The sequence below is a fragment of the Chenopodium quinoa genome, unplaced genomic scaffold (assembly GCF_001683475.1).
Source record: "Chenopodium quinoa cultivar QQ74 unplaced genomic scaffold, ASM168347v1, whole genome shotgun sequence".
Taxonomy (NCBI): Eukaryota; Viridiplantae; Streptophyta; class Magnoliopsida; order Caryophyllales; family Amaranthaceae; genus Chenopodium; species Chenopodium quinoa.
In genome coordinates, this window is record NW_018742763.1 from 5,772,107 (window position 1) to 5,787,272 (window position 15,166).

Here is a 15,166-nt window from a genome sequence, read left to right on the forward strand (position 1 = left end):
GGTCAAAAGGTCTTTGAAGGGTTGTAGCGTATGGGCAAAACAAGGAAAGGTAGGTTAAAAAAAATTGAAAATTGGTGGTATACCTAATTGTGAAGCATAAGATTTGCCAATTCTCAATACCGTAACCAAGTTATCACCAAACCTCAAACAAAAATATCAACACCCCAAGCTTATTCAAAGCAAAATCACAAACATATATACAAAAAGCGTAGACATGCTTCCCCAAGCTTAAATGGAGCATTGTCCTCAATGCTCTAAACTAGGGAAATCATAACTACATCAAAATATTTTTTTTTGTTTTTTTTTGTCCTCGCCTCTTTTGACTATGGACGGCTTTTTCAACTTTAAATTTTGATGAGTGACATTTATGTCACTCTTAGGGGTAGCATTTAGGTCTTTTTCCTCTTATTTTTCTTAGTTTTTTCCACCTCATTTATCCTCTTATGGCTTCTTTATGTATTGATGAAAAGTAATGCTTATTTGCGCTTATTTTGATAATCTTTAAGCATTATTTTATCATCCCCATGCTCTCGTGAACTTTGGTATCTTCTGCAGGTTCCATGACGGTCCTATGCACGGTGGGAGGCCCCTTGGCCAAGTATGGAAGCCATGGACAAAGGCAAGAGGAGCAAAAGGGAAGGAGAGGAAGCAAGAAAAGGAAGTGCAAGAGGAGGTGTGGCCGAACCTCTGAAAGGTCCGGTCGAACCTAGGTGTGGTCAAACTTTTGAAAAGTTTGACCGAACCTCCTGGGTGTAGTGAAGGCAGTGTCAAACCAGTTTTCAGCAATTTTGCAGGAGAGGTCGAACCTCAAAAGTTCGACCAAACAAGGATCAGGGAGGTTCGACCGAACCTACACAGAGTTCGACCGAACCTACCCTGAGTCCGACCGAACCTACCCAGAGTTCGGTCGGACCTTTTCCCGATCTCAGCCAATTTTGTACGGACTATTTAAGGTCCTTTTGAGATCGTTTTTCGGGGAGAGAGAAGAAAAACAGTAGAATAGTTTTCAGCAAAAAAGATACTCTCTCTTAGTTAGCAACTTCATTAAATTAGTTGATTTAGTTTTAGAAACTCTCAAATCTAATCATTGTAGAAGCAAATTTCAAGATTTATCTCAAGAATTTCAGCAATTATCCAACATTTTTGAAGCTTCAATAGTTACTTCTTTCATTTGTCCTTCATTATTTTCTGATTTTATTTTTTGTTTTGTAAGCCACTTGATTTTCTCTCAATCTTGATATATTGTTGTTGCATGTTAGCTTTGTCCATAGATAATCACTTGTTTTTCCAAATCTTAGAATCTCTTATAATCCAAACTTGGAATTTGCATGTACTCACAATGAATTGTGAGTAGTCCTCTTGGCTAGGGGTTGGGTGAAACTCAACCTATTGGTGATTATGTGAGTTTGGGAGTGATTTTGATGATGGATTGCGACTAAACTTTATTATATGGGATTGCTTGTTAGTTCTTCATGATAGGAGTAATTAACCTAGATTATTGAACTTGATGGCATGAAATGTTTGGTTCGACATGGAAATGTGAGTTGAATGTTTCATTACCTATTGCAATATGATTATGTATCTTTTGTTGCTAAGTTAATGAGGGATCTAAGCTTAGTAATCTGAGTTGTTTTCATATCGTTTGATGTTGATCTTACATGTGGTCTTTGCTATTCCATTACCCTCATTCCTCCCTATTTGCCTAATTGCTATTGGTTGAGTGAATCCCATTCCCCTAGTGTTTTAATCCCTTGAATTCAACCTTTAGTTGTAGTTTGTTAGTTAATCACCACTTATACCTTGATTTCGATTTAGCTTGAGCATTAAGATTATTTAGCATTTGATTCCCGTTCTCCGTGGACCGAACCTTTGCTTGCCATTGTACTTGTTTGAGTGAGGTGTTTGTTATAAATGTGTTTGAATGAGCCTAAATTGTGCGACCGATTTAGCGCTCGTCACATTTGCTTTTATTCACAAAGTTATACACAATACATAATTTCTATACAAAATGAGCTCATAACTTCAAACTATTGCACTTATAATCACCAAACAAACTCATTACCATTAGCTTCACAAAAACCAAAGTTGAAAAGAATGAAACAAATGGTATGAAGTCTAGTAATATGGATAGAAAAGAAGGTATAAGGCTCAAATGGTTAGCAAGGAGGCAAATGTAAACCCAAAACAAAAAATATAAAATAAAAACCTAGAAAAGCAAAAATAACCACCCCGAAAAGTTGTCGTTGTCCTTCCTAAATGGTTCGGTCGCGATCTCGGGAGATAAATGTCAAGTTCTAGATAAAGTAAGCGATAGTCAAGGATCCATGTGCCACTCATTCAAAATAGGTAGAAGGCTAGAGAAATGAGACCTCACATGGTTGTAGCAAAAACTCACTATTGGCTTCAAATTCACTATAGGAAGCGACTCCTTCTTACCACAAACAAGTAGACTAGGGCTTCAAGGTCCCAAACTTCTTAGCATACTACCTTAGCATATTCTATCCTAGAATCAACCCAAGATATCTCAAAGCGTGCAAACCACTAATATTTAGGAAGAAAAGCATTCAAGAACACAAATCCAAAAGTATTATGTCCAAAACAAGAATAAAACAAAACACATTGCAAAATATAAGAAAACACATGGAAATGCATATACTCAAGTGCATGGCAAAAATTGACCAACATTCTACCCAAGCATGATAGAATACCCTCCCCCAAGCTTGAATGAGACAATACACTCAAATCACAATCCATAGAATCCAAGGGAGGGGAAAAGAAAGGAGACAATCCAACAAACCAACATATGTCCACCAACCAAGCCACAAAAAGTTAGAGAGAGGGAAAAAGAAGGATATTACCGGATTTGAGAAGAAATTGCAAAAGCATTCAAAAAGACCCGAAATAACCATATATGAGCCACAATCTCTAAAATTGTGTCTTGAAATCTAAATGCTAGGAAAGAAGGGGTAGATCTTCCTTGATTCTTGACCCAAGCAAATGCACAAGAGTATATCAACTTGTTTACCTAGCAAGAAACACAAACACATCCATGAGACAAAAACTATACAAAAAGAAAAGAAAAAGAAAGCAATAAAACACGGGTTACATCCCGAGAAAGGCTTGTTTAACGTCCAAGCGTGACCGCTCTAGTAAATAATATTTCAACGAACGCAAGAGCTTGTCAAATGCACTACTACACATTTCATAGTATAAACGGTAGGCAAATGACGGGAGGAGGATGTGCAACAAGATTATTGCACGCAAATGAGGTGGGAGATGCCAAAAGAAAGAAGAAAAATCAAAAGAAAAATCAAGAAAATAAGAAAAGAAAAAGAATAAAAAGGAAAAACCTCCTCAAATTCTTTTTGGGTGGCAAAATCACCCTTTTCCTCAATAAACGATGAGAGAGGGGCTTGAATATCACTAATAGAAAAAGGGTCCTCAATAGGCTCTTTGACAAAAGAAGGGAGGGACATAGGGGGATATGGTTAAATCTTCTTGAAAAAGGGACATGAGAAAAGGGAATAGGAGCAATGGTCTCACCTATGAACTTTCCTTCACCACCATTCCTCAAATCACTAATGAGAGCATAGAAATCAATCATAGAGTCCTCAAAAGAAGAACACTCATGATCTCCATCTCCCTCAAACATCCAAACTCCAAGAGAAACCACATCTTCCTCTCTATCACAACAATGGACAACAACTCCCTCAACATCCTCAAAGCCTAGAGTCTAAAAACCATGCAAGAAAGGATAAAAATTCATTTCAAACTCATTTCTCTCCCATGAAGCATTATCAATGAACTCACTCAAAAGGCTATGAGTTTTCGTTACTCCTTCAATGAACACACTAGTCATAACCTCAAATGAGTCCAAATACTCATGAATCAAAGGGTCACAAACATGCAAGGTAGACTCATCAAGACGGGGAAGGGGGTTGGAATCTACAAAATCAACATTTACTTCATTCTCAACTCCTCCACCATCATCCAAGGGACTCTCAATCTCCCTTGGTTGCTCAAATTCATCATCATCCTCCTCATGAATTCCCTCATCCAATATTAAAGATGGTTCACTCACATCCTCATCAAAGGAAGCTCTCAAAGGGGGTAAATAAGGGGAAGGAAAGTGCTCAAGCTCAAAAGGGGAATGAAAAGGATCAAAATCCTCAAAAATCCTCTCATCACAAGAAAAGCTCCCCTCGCCTTTACACCCTTGGCCCATATCATCCTCAAAAGCACTCTCACACTCCAAGTGAGGTGCCTCGCATCCATTTCCAACAACCCTAGCACTCATCACTTGGGCAAGTCTCACTTCTCTTAATTTTTGTTCCTCTCGAAGCTCTTGGACTTGTTGGGTGAGATATTGCATTTGGGCAAGAATTTGGGCATTAATGTTATTGGTTTGAGGTTCATGATCAAAATCAAATTGCATATCATCAAAATTATCACAAACCTCATCACAATAAGCATATAGGGGGGAGGGGTAAACATGCATAATAGGGTCTTCATAAGGAGCATTAGGCACATCAAGGGAGTCCATGCAAAAATTAGAAGAATTTTCAATATTTGCATCAAGACTAGAAACATGAGAATCCCTATCACAAGTATCCCTAGCAAACCAAACAAAGAAATTCCAAGCATCATCCAAGCACAGAGCACAAAATTCATCATTAAACATACTTTCAGCCACACCCCTAGTATACTCATTCATACCCCAATAAGCTATACCACAAGCATCATTAAGAGAACAACCATGGAAGCTAAGGAAACCCTCAAGTCTTTCAAAGTAAGCCTAGAAGGGTTCATCATCAAATTGAGGAAAAGATAAGCATGCCATTTTTTTTTACAAAATAAACAAAAACAAACAAAAATAATAATATACAAAAGAACCTAACTAATCTAATCAACACAAACTAATAAACGCCTTAGTCCCCGGCAACGGCGCCAAAAATTTGATCGGGGGATAATAGGTCGTTGGTTTACTATCCTAGATCAAATTTACAATTTATATTCCTAACCTAACTCTATCAAGTTCACACTAGATAGTGGCAAGCTAGGGTCGAACCACAAGGACTAAGTGTATTAATTTGAGCTAATTAAACTAGTAGGAAGGTTGTGAGAAAGAGAGAGAAACAACTAAAATACTACTTAAAGCAATTAACAAGGTACTAGGGAAAGGGGAATCCAATTATGTTAATAAATTCAATAACAAGTTGCGATAGATGATCATTATCTCAATTAGGAATGAATAACACACTCAACTCACTCTCGCGCAATTAAGCATGCTAATTATCCTACTAAGCTAACTCACTCCCGTGCAAATAGCCTAGCAAAGGTATGGAAGAATCTAGACTCTCAATCAACTCACTTCCGCACAATTGATTGCAAGCACAATGAAAAACCTAGAATCAATTAGCTAAAAAGATTCTAGTCAATGTAAGCATCATCCAAACACAATAATCAAGAATCAATTGCATACTAATCACAACCAATCAATCAATCCATCAACCTAACCTTCATCCATTTCCCTAGAACAAAAACTAAGCAAACATAATGAAGATGAACATGGAAAACAAGATAAAACTAAAATTAAAGAAAGAATCAAACAGCCAAACTAATTAACTACTCTAATCAACAATGAAATAAGCAAAGACAAGGATGAAACAAAGCATTAAAGGTGAGAGAAAGTTAGAAAAGCTCATTGAATAGATGAGAAGAGAATCCACAAAGTTGCTTCTTCAACCTCTCAAATCTCCATTGAAATCCAAGCTTTCTCTCTCTAAAACTACTCCTAAACTAGAGAGAGAAAATCCTAATTTAACCCTAATCCTCATTAGAGGAGAGAGGAAATGTAAAACCCTCTCCTTAAGAAATCTAGGAAGTCTTCTATTTACATTACAAGAAAATAAAGAAGGAAATCCGGAATTAAAGCTCGAAAAACACCTAGAATGCCGCGCCCGCGGGTCTAGTTGCCGCGCCCTCGGGCCTATGGGCCGCGCCCGCGGCACCACTGTCCGCGCCCGCGGAGGCTGCGTAGCCTGGCAGTATCTTGCAGATTCAAACGGCCATAACTTCTGTTCTAGGAAGCCTCTTGGGGAGTGCGACCTACCGTTGGAAAGATCTTCAAGTCTAGTTTCTAAATCAATTTGAATTACCTCAATCCAATGTGTAGATCAAACGTTATGGCTGAAAGAGTGAACAAGACTCAGTTTAAGGCCTTCTACGAGTTTCAAGCTTTCTTGTCTCAAGCTTCTTAGCTTCTTCCTTAGCTTCAAGCTTCTTCTATTGAACTTTCTTGCCTTTTTTCGGGTCATAAGCATCGAAGAAAGCGTCAAGCACCTACACAAATAGACCAAGAGAGAAAAGAGTGAAAGAACACATAGAAAAACATGCAAATATAGCTAGAAACCGAGCAAAAAGCATATTATTCACAACTAAGGCCCAAAACCATAAAATAAGAAAAAGATAACTAAAACAAGACTGAAAGAAATAGAAATAACAAAGAAACACCAAAATAAACCTAAACCTAAGGGAGAAAAACGCCCTAATATGTGTCATAAACGACACTTATCAGTTTTTCACTTTAAATTCTTTCAATTGTAGAACCATGTTTGCTAGTAACTCAAACAACAACCATATGTGCCCGGAACTCCCCGAGAAGTTGAACTTTTCCTTAAAATTGGTCAACTTCAAGGAATGGGAAGAGGAACTCAGGAGAACTCTCGGAAATTGTTCCTTGGAGTATACTCTTGATACTCCCATTCCAAGCTTCTTTGCCAAAGGAATCATGACCGATGAGGCTCATGAAGAATTGTCTTCCAATTGCAAAAGGGTCTCACGACTTATGGCAAATTCCATCCCGGAAGATTGGAAGGAAAGTCTTACCTCCTATCTCCTGGACATGTTCCTCAAAGCACTTGAGGACGTTGTCAATGTAAGAGTCACCAAGAGTGACAATGGCAACTTTGATGGCCTCGTGTTTGACTTGACTAGGTCACTTTCAAATATGAGGATAAATCCACCAAACATGGGATTCTTGCTAAGGAAAGGCGTCGGCTTTGGACAAAGGTCTACAATGCCAAATTGAGACCCGACATGCCCCTCCGGCCTCATGTGCTTGGAATGACTAGACTCTTCAAACACATGCAGCTTCTCGGAATCCCATTGGAAGATGAGATGTCGGGGCATATCTTGCTTGCTTCACTCCACTCGGGCTATGATGCACTTAGAGTGCATATCGCTGCGGGAAAGGAGACACACTCCCTCAAGGAGGTGGTGCAACTTCTTAGCCGAGCCACCGCCTATGGAATGACCAAAAGGCCCTTGAGAGCTAAGAAGAAGGAGTTCAAGAAGGTCAAGGAAAAGATGAGATGCTTCCATTGTGGCATGCAAGGCCACTACAAGAGAGAATGCATGCTCTTCAAGGAAGAGGGGAACATTCTGACTACCTCAGGTATCTTCCTAAACACTTGTGAATTAAGTTTATCATAAGGTATTGGATACCAAGTATGACTCACTTTATGTTTCCTTTTCAGGAATCAAGTGAGAAGCTTATCAAGTGTTGGTGCAAGAGCAAGAAGATGACGAAGATGGTTTTTCGGTCGTGCTTGCATGCACCATTTTGTCTTTGAGATTTAATTAAAACTAATTCTAGTTTTATCATGCTTTTGAACATTATTTTGATCAATGGTGTTGGACACCAAGATGTTTGAAATGAAAGACTTCTAACGTAGTTGTTTCAAAGATTATCTTTCAAACATATGTTCAAATTAAATTGCATGCTTTACACAAAGAAAATAGGAATGATACTAAATGAACTAAGACCATTGAGTCGAATCAAACCTACTTGTGGCATTTTCGTCTTGGCCATATTAACATCAAGCGCATCAAGAAACTTCTTCAAGAAGGTGTTCTTGACTCATTCGACTTAGAGTCGTTTGAAAATTGCGAAGGATGCTTATTAGGCAAGATGATAAAACAGCCATTCTCCAAGTTGGGATAAAGGGAAAGTGACTTATTAAGTCTAATACACACGGATGTATGTGGACCAATGAGTACACCCGCAAGACAAGGTTACCGATATTTCATCACTTTCACCGACAATTATAGTAGATATGGCTATATCTACTTAATGTCGAATAAATCTGAATCCTTTGAGAAATTCAAAGAATTTCAGAAAGTTAAAAATCAACTTGGCAAGAAAATTAAAGCACTTCGATCGGATCGAGGTGGCGAATACTTGAGCCATGAATTCGACGATCACTTGAAAGAAAATGGCATTCTTTCGGAGTTGACACCTCCCGGAACTCCTCAGTGGAACGGAGTGTCCGAACGGAGGAATCGAACCTTGTTAGACATGGTTCGATCAATGATGGGCGTTAGTGAACCCCCTATCTCTTTCTGGGGACATGTGCTACAAACTGCAGCACTAACACTGAATAGAGCCCCGTCAAAAGCTGTTGAAAAGACTCCATATGAATTATGGACTAAGAAACCTCCTAGGTTGTCTTTTCTCAAGATTTGGGGATGCGAAGCATATGTCAAGCGATTAATTTCGGACAAACTTCACCCCAAATCGGATAAGTGTTTCTTTGTGGGATATCCAAAAGAAACCAAAGGGTATTACTTCTACAATAAATCCGAGAACAAAGTGTTTGTTGCTCGTGATTGTGTCTTTTTGGAGAAGGATCACCTTTCCAAAATGACAAGTGGGAGAAAAATCAAACTCGACGAAGTTCGAGAGGACGAGAAACAATGTCAACCTGACAAAACTGACAATCTAGATGCTTTGGAAGCATCTAAGAAGATTGGTCAGAATCAAACTGACAATGAAAATGCTCAACCGATTACCCATCATAGGTCGCAACGGCAAAGATCTCAACCAGATAGATACCTCGGTATCGTCTTAACCGATGATCAGGACATCCTAGTCATGGATGGTGATGAGCCGGCAACATACAAGCAAGTTATGACGAGCCCCAACTCTGCAAAATGGCAAGAGGCCATGAAATCCGAGATGGACTCCATGTTTGAAAATCAAGTCTGGGACTTGGTGAATTTGCCCGAGGGTTATACACCCATTTGTTGCAAATGGATCTTCAAAGTGAAGACAGACAAGGATGGAAATGTATAAATATACAAAGCTAGACTGGTGGCAAAAGGTTATAGACAAGTCCACGGGATTGACTATGATGAAACTTTTTCACCAGTTGCAATGCTAAAATCCGTCCGGATCATCCTAGCGATTGCTGCATATTACGATTATGAAATATGGAAAATGGATTTCAAAACCACCTTCCTTAATGGAATTTTGGAAGAAACTGTGTATATGACACAGCCAGAAGGTTATGTCGATCCAGGCAACGCTGGAAAGGTTTGAAAGGAATGGTGTCCTTCCAACAAGTGTATTCTTCCGATAGAGGGTTCAGAATTATTACGGAGCTAATTCTTCAGTAAGGTCAAGTGATCGGAATGCCTAGGTGGAGGCCGCTTTCGATTAGTAATATCGAGGTACAATTGATATTACAGCTTAATCTAACTGAACCCTTCGGGTCGAACCCAATCGAATCACCGATCCGAGACGACTAATTAATCTGAAAGGATTTAATGAGTCGACAGAGTTTTACGAATACAGACGTCGGACATCGAGCCTAGGGGGTCGAGATCGAGCGTCGCAAAATCACAATCGACAATTATGAGCGTAACCATAGCTAGGCTAGGCTAGCTCATCATAGGCACTAGGCGCGCCATAGCAGCCCTAGCATCATGCCTAGGCGCTATCGCAGCCTTAGCGTGATGGCTAGGCACCATGGCTGGCTATCGGTAGCACCAGGCGCGCCAACACAGCCCTGGCATCATGCCTAGGTGCTATCGCAGCCCTAGCATGATGTTGGGCGCCATCGCAAGTTAATGAGCATCACTAGGCGCACCATGCGTGCCCTAGGATGGCTGGGCACCATCGCAACCCAGGCAGCATCACTAGGCGCACCATGCGTGCCCTAGGATGGCCTGGTGCCATAGCGGCCCTAGCACAATGCTGGGCGCATGGCAGGACCACACGCACCAAGCACAGCTAGTGCTAGGCACTAGCACATGCATGATGTGTGATGCTTAGGCGAGGCATGTGCGTGCATGGTGCACGGTGCATGGTCGAGGCTGATGCGTGTGGCTGTGAGAGTGTGTGCGAGGGGTCTAGCAAGCTAGCAACGTCAAGCCAAGCATGCGTGGCTTGCTAGCAGCACGCATGCTAGGCATTGCGTGCAAGAAGGGCTGATGCATGGCGCGCATGATATGCGAGTGTGGTGCGTCTGGTTGGCAAAGCGAGAGGTCAGCATGTGTTGCTCGCTAGCAGCACGTATGCTGGGCCATGCGAGCATATGGTGCAGCGATGATGCGTGGAATGCTGGCACCAGCGACAGCACGCACCAGCGCCAGCACAAGCAAGCACCAGCGCTGCTGCTGGGGTTGTGCCAGCATGCTGGGCTAGCTGGCACAGCCAGCTGGCGTGCTAGCTGGAAGCTGGCCAGCAGCCTTGGGTGATGCAGTTTTGTGAGAGTGGGGACCAAGGCTTTGGGAAAGCCTTGGGGAGCAAGGCATTGGTCCCCCCCACCTCTCCATGGTCCTCACCTAATGCTCTTTCTCCCTTTGACACTTGTCGAATTGTGATTGCATTTATTTATTAATTTATTTTAGAAATAAATTAATTAGCAAATTATACATTCTCCCACATTGGTTGGGGAATGAAATGCAAGGGTTCATTTCCCTATAAATACCAAGCTTGGGTATTGGGAATTGAACAACCTTGAGTGGAATTAAAAAGGCAATTCTAAGAAAAGAGTAAACCTTTGATTCGTAAAACTCATAGTTATTTCGTCCGGGTCTTGACTAACCTTCAAGACTTAGGATGCTCGGGTCGAGTCGAGGGTACGATCCGTCGGAGATCTCGTCTTTTTGGGATTTTGAAGTAAGAGCTCTTTGGGAGCGAAGCACGCGTCAAAGGTATAATTCTTGTTCTTAATCTTATTTGATTAAGTTTATTATGCTTGTTAATTTCTTTAATTAAGGGGCGGGTCTTGGTGGGGTTCCTTCCGCGTAGTGTCGGGTCACTACGAAACCCTACAAGGTTTGCAAGCTAAAGAAGTCCATTTATGGACTAAAGCAAGCCAGCAGAAGTTGGAATCTGCGATTTAATGAAGCCATTAGCAAGTTTGGTTTTATCAAGAATCCAGATGAATCTTGTGTATACAAGAAGGTCAGTGGGAGTGATATTGCATTCCTAGTCCTGTATGTCGATGACGTACTTCTCATTGGAAACAGCACAAAATTGTTGGAGTCCGTAAAGGGCTTGTTGGGAAAGTGCTTTTCAATGAAGGACTTAGGAGAGGCACAGTACATATTGGACATCAAGATCTGCAGGGATAGATCTAAGAGGATGATTGGATTAAGCTAGAGTACTTACATTGATAAGGTACTAGCTCGATTCCACATGGAGAATGCCAAAAGAGGGCATTTACCCATGTCCCATGGCATAACTCTCAGCAAGAAATAGTGTCCACAAACACCAGTTGAGCGAGAAAGAATGAATCAGATCCCATATGCTTTGCTAATCGGATTGATCATGTATGCCATGATATGTACAAGGCCAGATGTATCGTATGCCCTAAGTGCAACGAGTCGATACCAATCGAACCCAGGAGAGGCGCATTGGATTGCGGCCAAGAAGATCCTTAAGTACTTGAAAAGGAACAAGAATAAATTCCTGGTGTATGGAGGCCACAAAGAACTGGTTGTTGAAGGTTACACCGACGCTAGCTTCCAGACTGACAGAGACGACTTCAAGTCACATTCGGGGTACATATTCTGTCTGAATGGAGGAGCGTTTAGCTGGAAGAGTGCCAAGAAGAGCACCACTGCAGACTCTACAACTGAAGCCGAGTACTTGGCCGCTTCAGAAGCTGCCAAGGAAGCTGTTTGGATTCGCAAGTTCATTAGCGAACTTGGTGTTGTACCCTCAATCAAGGGGTCGATAGACCTCTATTGTGATAACAATGGAGCTATCGCTCAGACCAGGGAGCCGAGAGAGCACCAGAAGGTCAAACACGTATAAAGGAGATTTCACATGATAAGGGAATGGAAATCCGAAGGTGAAATCAGAATTTGTAAGATCGGCACAAATGATAATGTAGCTGATCCTTTGACTAAACCGCTGCCTCAAGTGAAACACAACAAACACATTAAGGCGATGGGAATTAAGCATGTTGGAGACTGGCTTTGAAATTCCCTGTACATGTGTTTTAATTAAATAGGATATTTAATGTAAGACGCTGTATTAAAACCATTCATTAACGGAGTAATTAATTTTGTGCAAAATTATCATTCACTCCATTACTATTTAATTGTGGTTTAGAATTAAATAATGAGTCCATTCGATTTACGGAAATATTCAAAATAGGGTATCAAGACCATGTCTTGGATAAAGAAACACCTGTTAAGTTGAACATTGAATATTTAAATCGAAAATTGTCCCTAATCGAGGTCATCTAACAGATGGACGATTGATGACCGCCATAGATTAGTGTGTAGTATGATTTACAGCACCGTTTCTTGTGTTGCGAGGATGTGACGGTCATAAATCATTTGCACATGCACAGTTTGGAACTGTACTGGATAAGACCTATGAGAGTAATTTAAGAAATTTTAAAATTGTCATAAGTACATTTCTCATTATGACTATCGGAACTTGTTTCCTCCGACCATGAGTATTGTGAAGTTTTCTTATTTGAGTACTAGACTCTTTAATGTTTCCTAACGTCTGCCGTAACTGGGGATCATAACGAGAACACTCAGGAGACTATGTCCTCTTAGTAAGAGGAACTTACAGTGCAAGACTGGGATTGTCCCCCTACTAACAATAAGGAAAATGTTTTGTTGTTTACAAGGACGCTCGAAGAGCGAGACCGTGAAAATGCATGGTCGTGCTCAAATGGATTTTAGAAATCATCTGCTTATTGACAGTCGAACTCGGAGATCAAGAAACACTTCTGAACGTAATAAGGATGACAAAGAATCTTACCTTATAGTTCACGAAGAAACATTGAGTGACATAAGAAATGGGCTATACACTGTATGCACACTTGTCTGGAAGGACAAGTGGGAGATTGAAAGGAATGGTGTCCTTCCAACAAGTGTATTCTTCCGATAAAGGGTTCAGAATTATTACGGAGCTAATTCTTCAGTAAGGTCAAGTGATCGGAATGCCTAGGTGGAGGCCGCTTCCGATCAGTAATATCAATGTATAATTGATGTTACAGCTTAATCTTAACTGAACCCTTTGGGTCGAACCCAATCGAATCACCGATCCGAGACGACGAATTAATCCGAAAGGATTTAAGAGTCGACAGAGTTTTACGAATACAGACGTCGGATATCGAGCCTAGGGCGTCGAGACCGAGCGTCGCAAAATCACAAAGCGACAAGTGTGAGTGTAGCCGTAGCACCACAATGGTCTAACCATGTGAATAATAGGCTAATTCGAGCTAGCATGCACCTAGCATGGCTAGACGCAAGCCTAAGCACACTAGGTGTGCTAGGCGCACTATTGCAGCCCTAGCATCATGCCTAGGCGCTATCGTAGCCCTAGCATGATGCCTAGGCACCATGGCGGCCTATCGCAAGCACCAGAAGAACCAGGCAGCCCATCGCAGCTAGCAGCGTTCTAGCTTGGGTGCCTGGGTGCGCATGGCAGCCTATCGCAAGCACCACAAGCACCAGGCAGCCCATCGCAGCTAGCAGCGTGCTAGCCTGGGTGCCTGGGTGCGTATGGTAAGGCCACACATGCACCAAGCACAGCCATCGCAGTGCTTGGCACTGGCGCATGTGCATGTGCGTGTGTGCATGCCTCGTACCAAGCATAGCAGTGCTAGGCACTGGCTGATGCGTGTCCGAGTGTTGCGTGGTGCGTAGCATGCTGTGTGTTGCGTGGTGCGTAGCGCGCTGCGTGTTGCGTGGTGCGTAGCACGATGCGGAGGAAGGGGGCCAGCATGCGTTGCTTGTAAGCAGCACGCATGCTGGCTGTGCTAGCAATGGTGCGCAAGGTATGTGTGCGTGATACCCTGTGCGTGGGCTGCTGGGGCCAGTGCCAGCACTATGTGCTAGCAGCACCTAGTGCCAGCACACAGCACCAACACCAGCCCAGTAGCAGCACGCACTGGCTGGCTAGCTGGGGTGCTGGGCAGCAAGGCAGTGCTAGCTGGCAGCCCTAGCTGGCACGCTAGCTTGCAGCCAGCTAGCCTTCCTTGAGCCGGTTTTGTGCAAGGATGTGGGGACCAAATCAAGGCCTTGGGGAGCAAGGCATATGGTCCCCCACCTAACCTTGGCCACTACTCTTTTGCATGAGATCATGACACTTGTCGTAATATGATTAACTTGGTTATTTATTTAATTTGAAAATTAAATAAATCATTGATTTTCAATACTCCCACATTGGTGGAGGATGAAAAATCAAGGGTTCATTTCCCTATAAAAACCAAGCTTGGGTATTGGGAAATGAACAACCTTGAGTGGAATTAAAAAGGCAACTCTAATTAAGAGTAAACCTTTGATTCGTAAAACTCATAGTTATTTTGTCCGGGTCTTTGCTAACCTTCAAGACTTAGGACGCTCGGGTCGGGTCGAGGGTACGATCCGTCGGAGATCTCGTGTTTTCGGGATTTTGATGTAAGAGCTCTTTGGGAGCGAAGCACGCGACAAAGGTATAATTCTTGTTCTTAATCTTGTTTGATTAAGTTTAATATGCTAGTTAATTGTTTTAATTAAGGGGCGGGTCTTGGTGGGTTTCCTTCCGCGTAGTGTCGGGTCACTACGAAACCCTACAGTAGTACTTCGTCAAATCGATTACTGGTGACTGCCTGGTCCCAAGCTTTGGGTGGGAGGTCGCCGCACGATCAGTAACTGGTCTCATCCTTCCAGAGTGGGAGGACTTTCTAGCCGACTGTTCCTTTGCAGGAACAGTCGTTCTCTTCTTGATCAATTCTTGAATCTCTCCCTTGAATCCCTTCATGAAGGTCATGAGCTCGTTCCTTGTAATGGGAGCAGATCCCTCAGCCGCCTGCTGTTGCTCAGGCGATGGCCAGGTGGTTGACTGGGACCAGCTTGGCAATCCTCT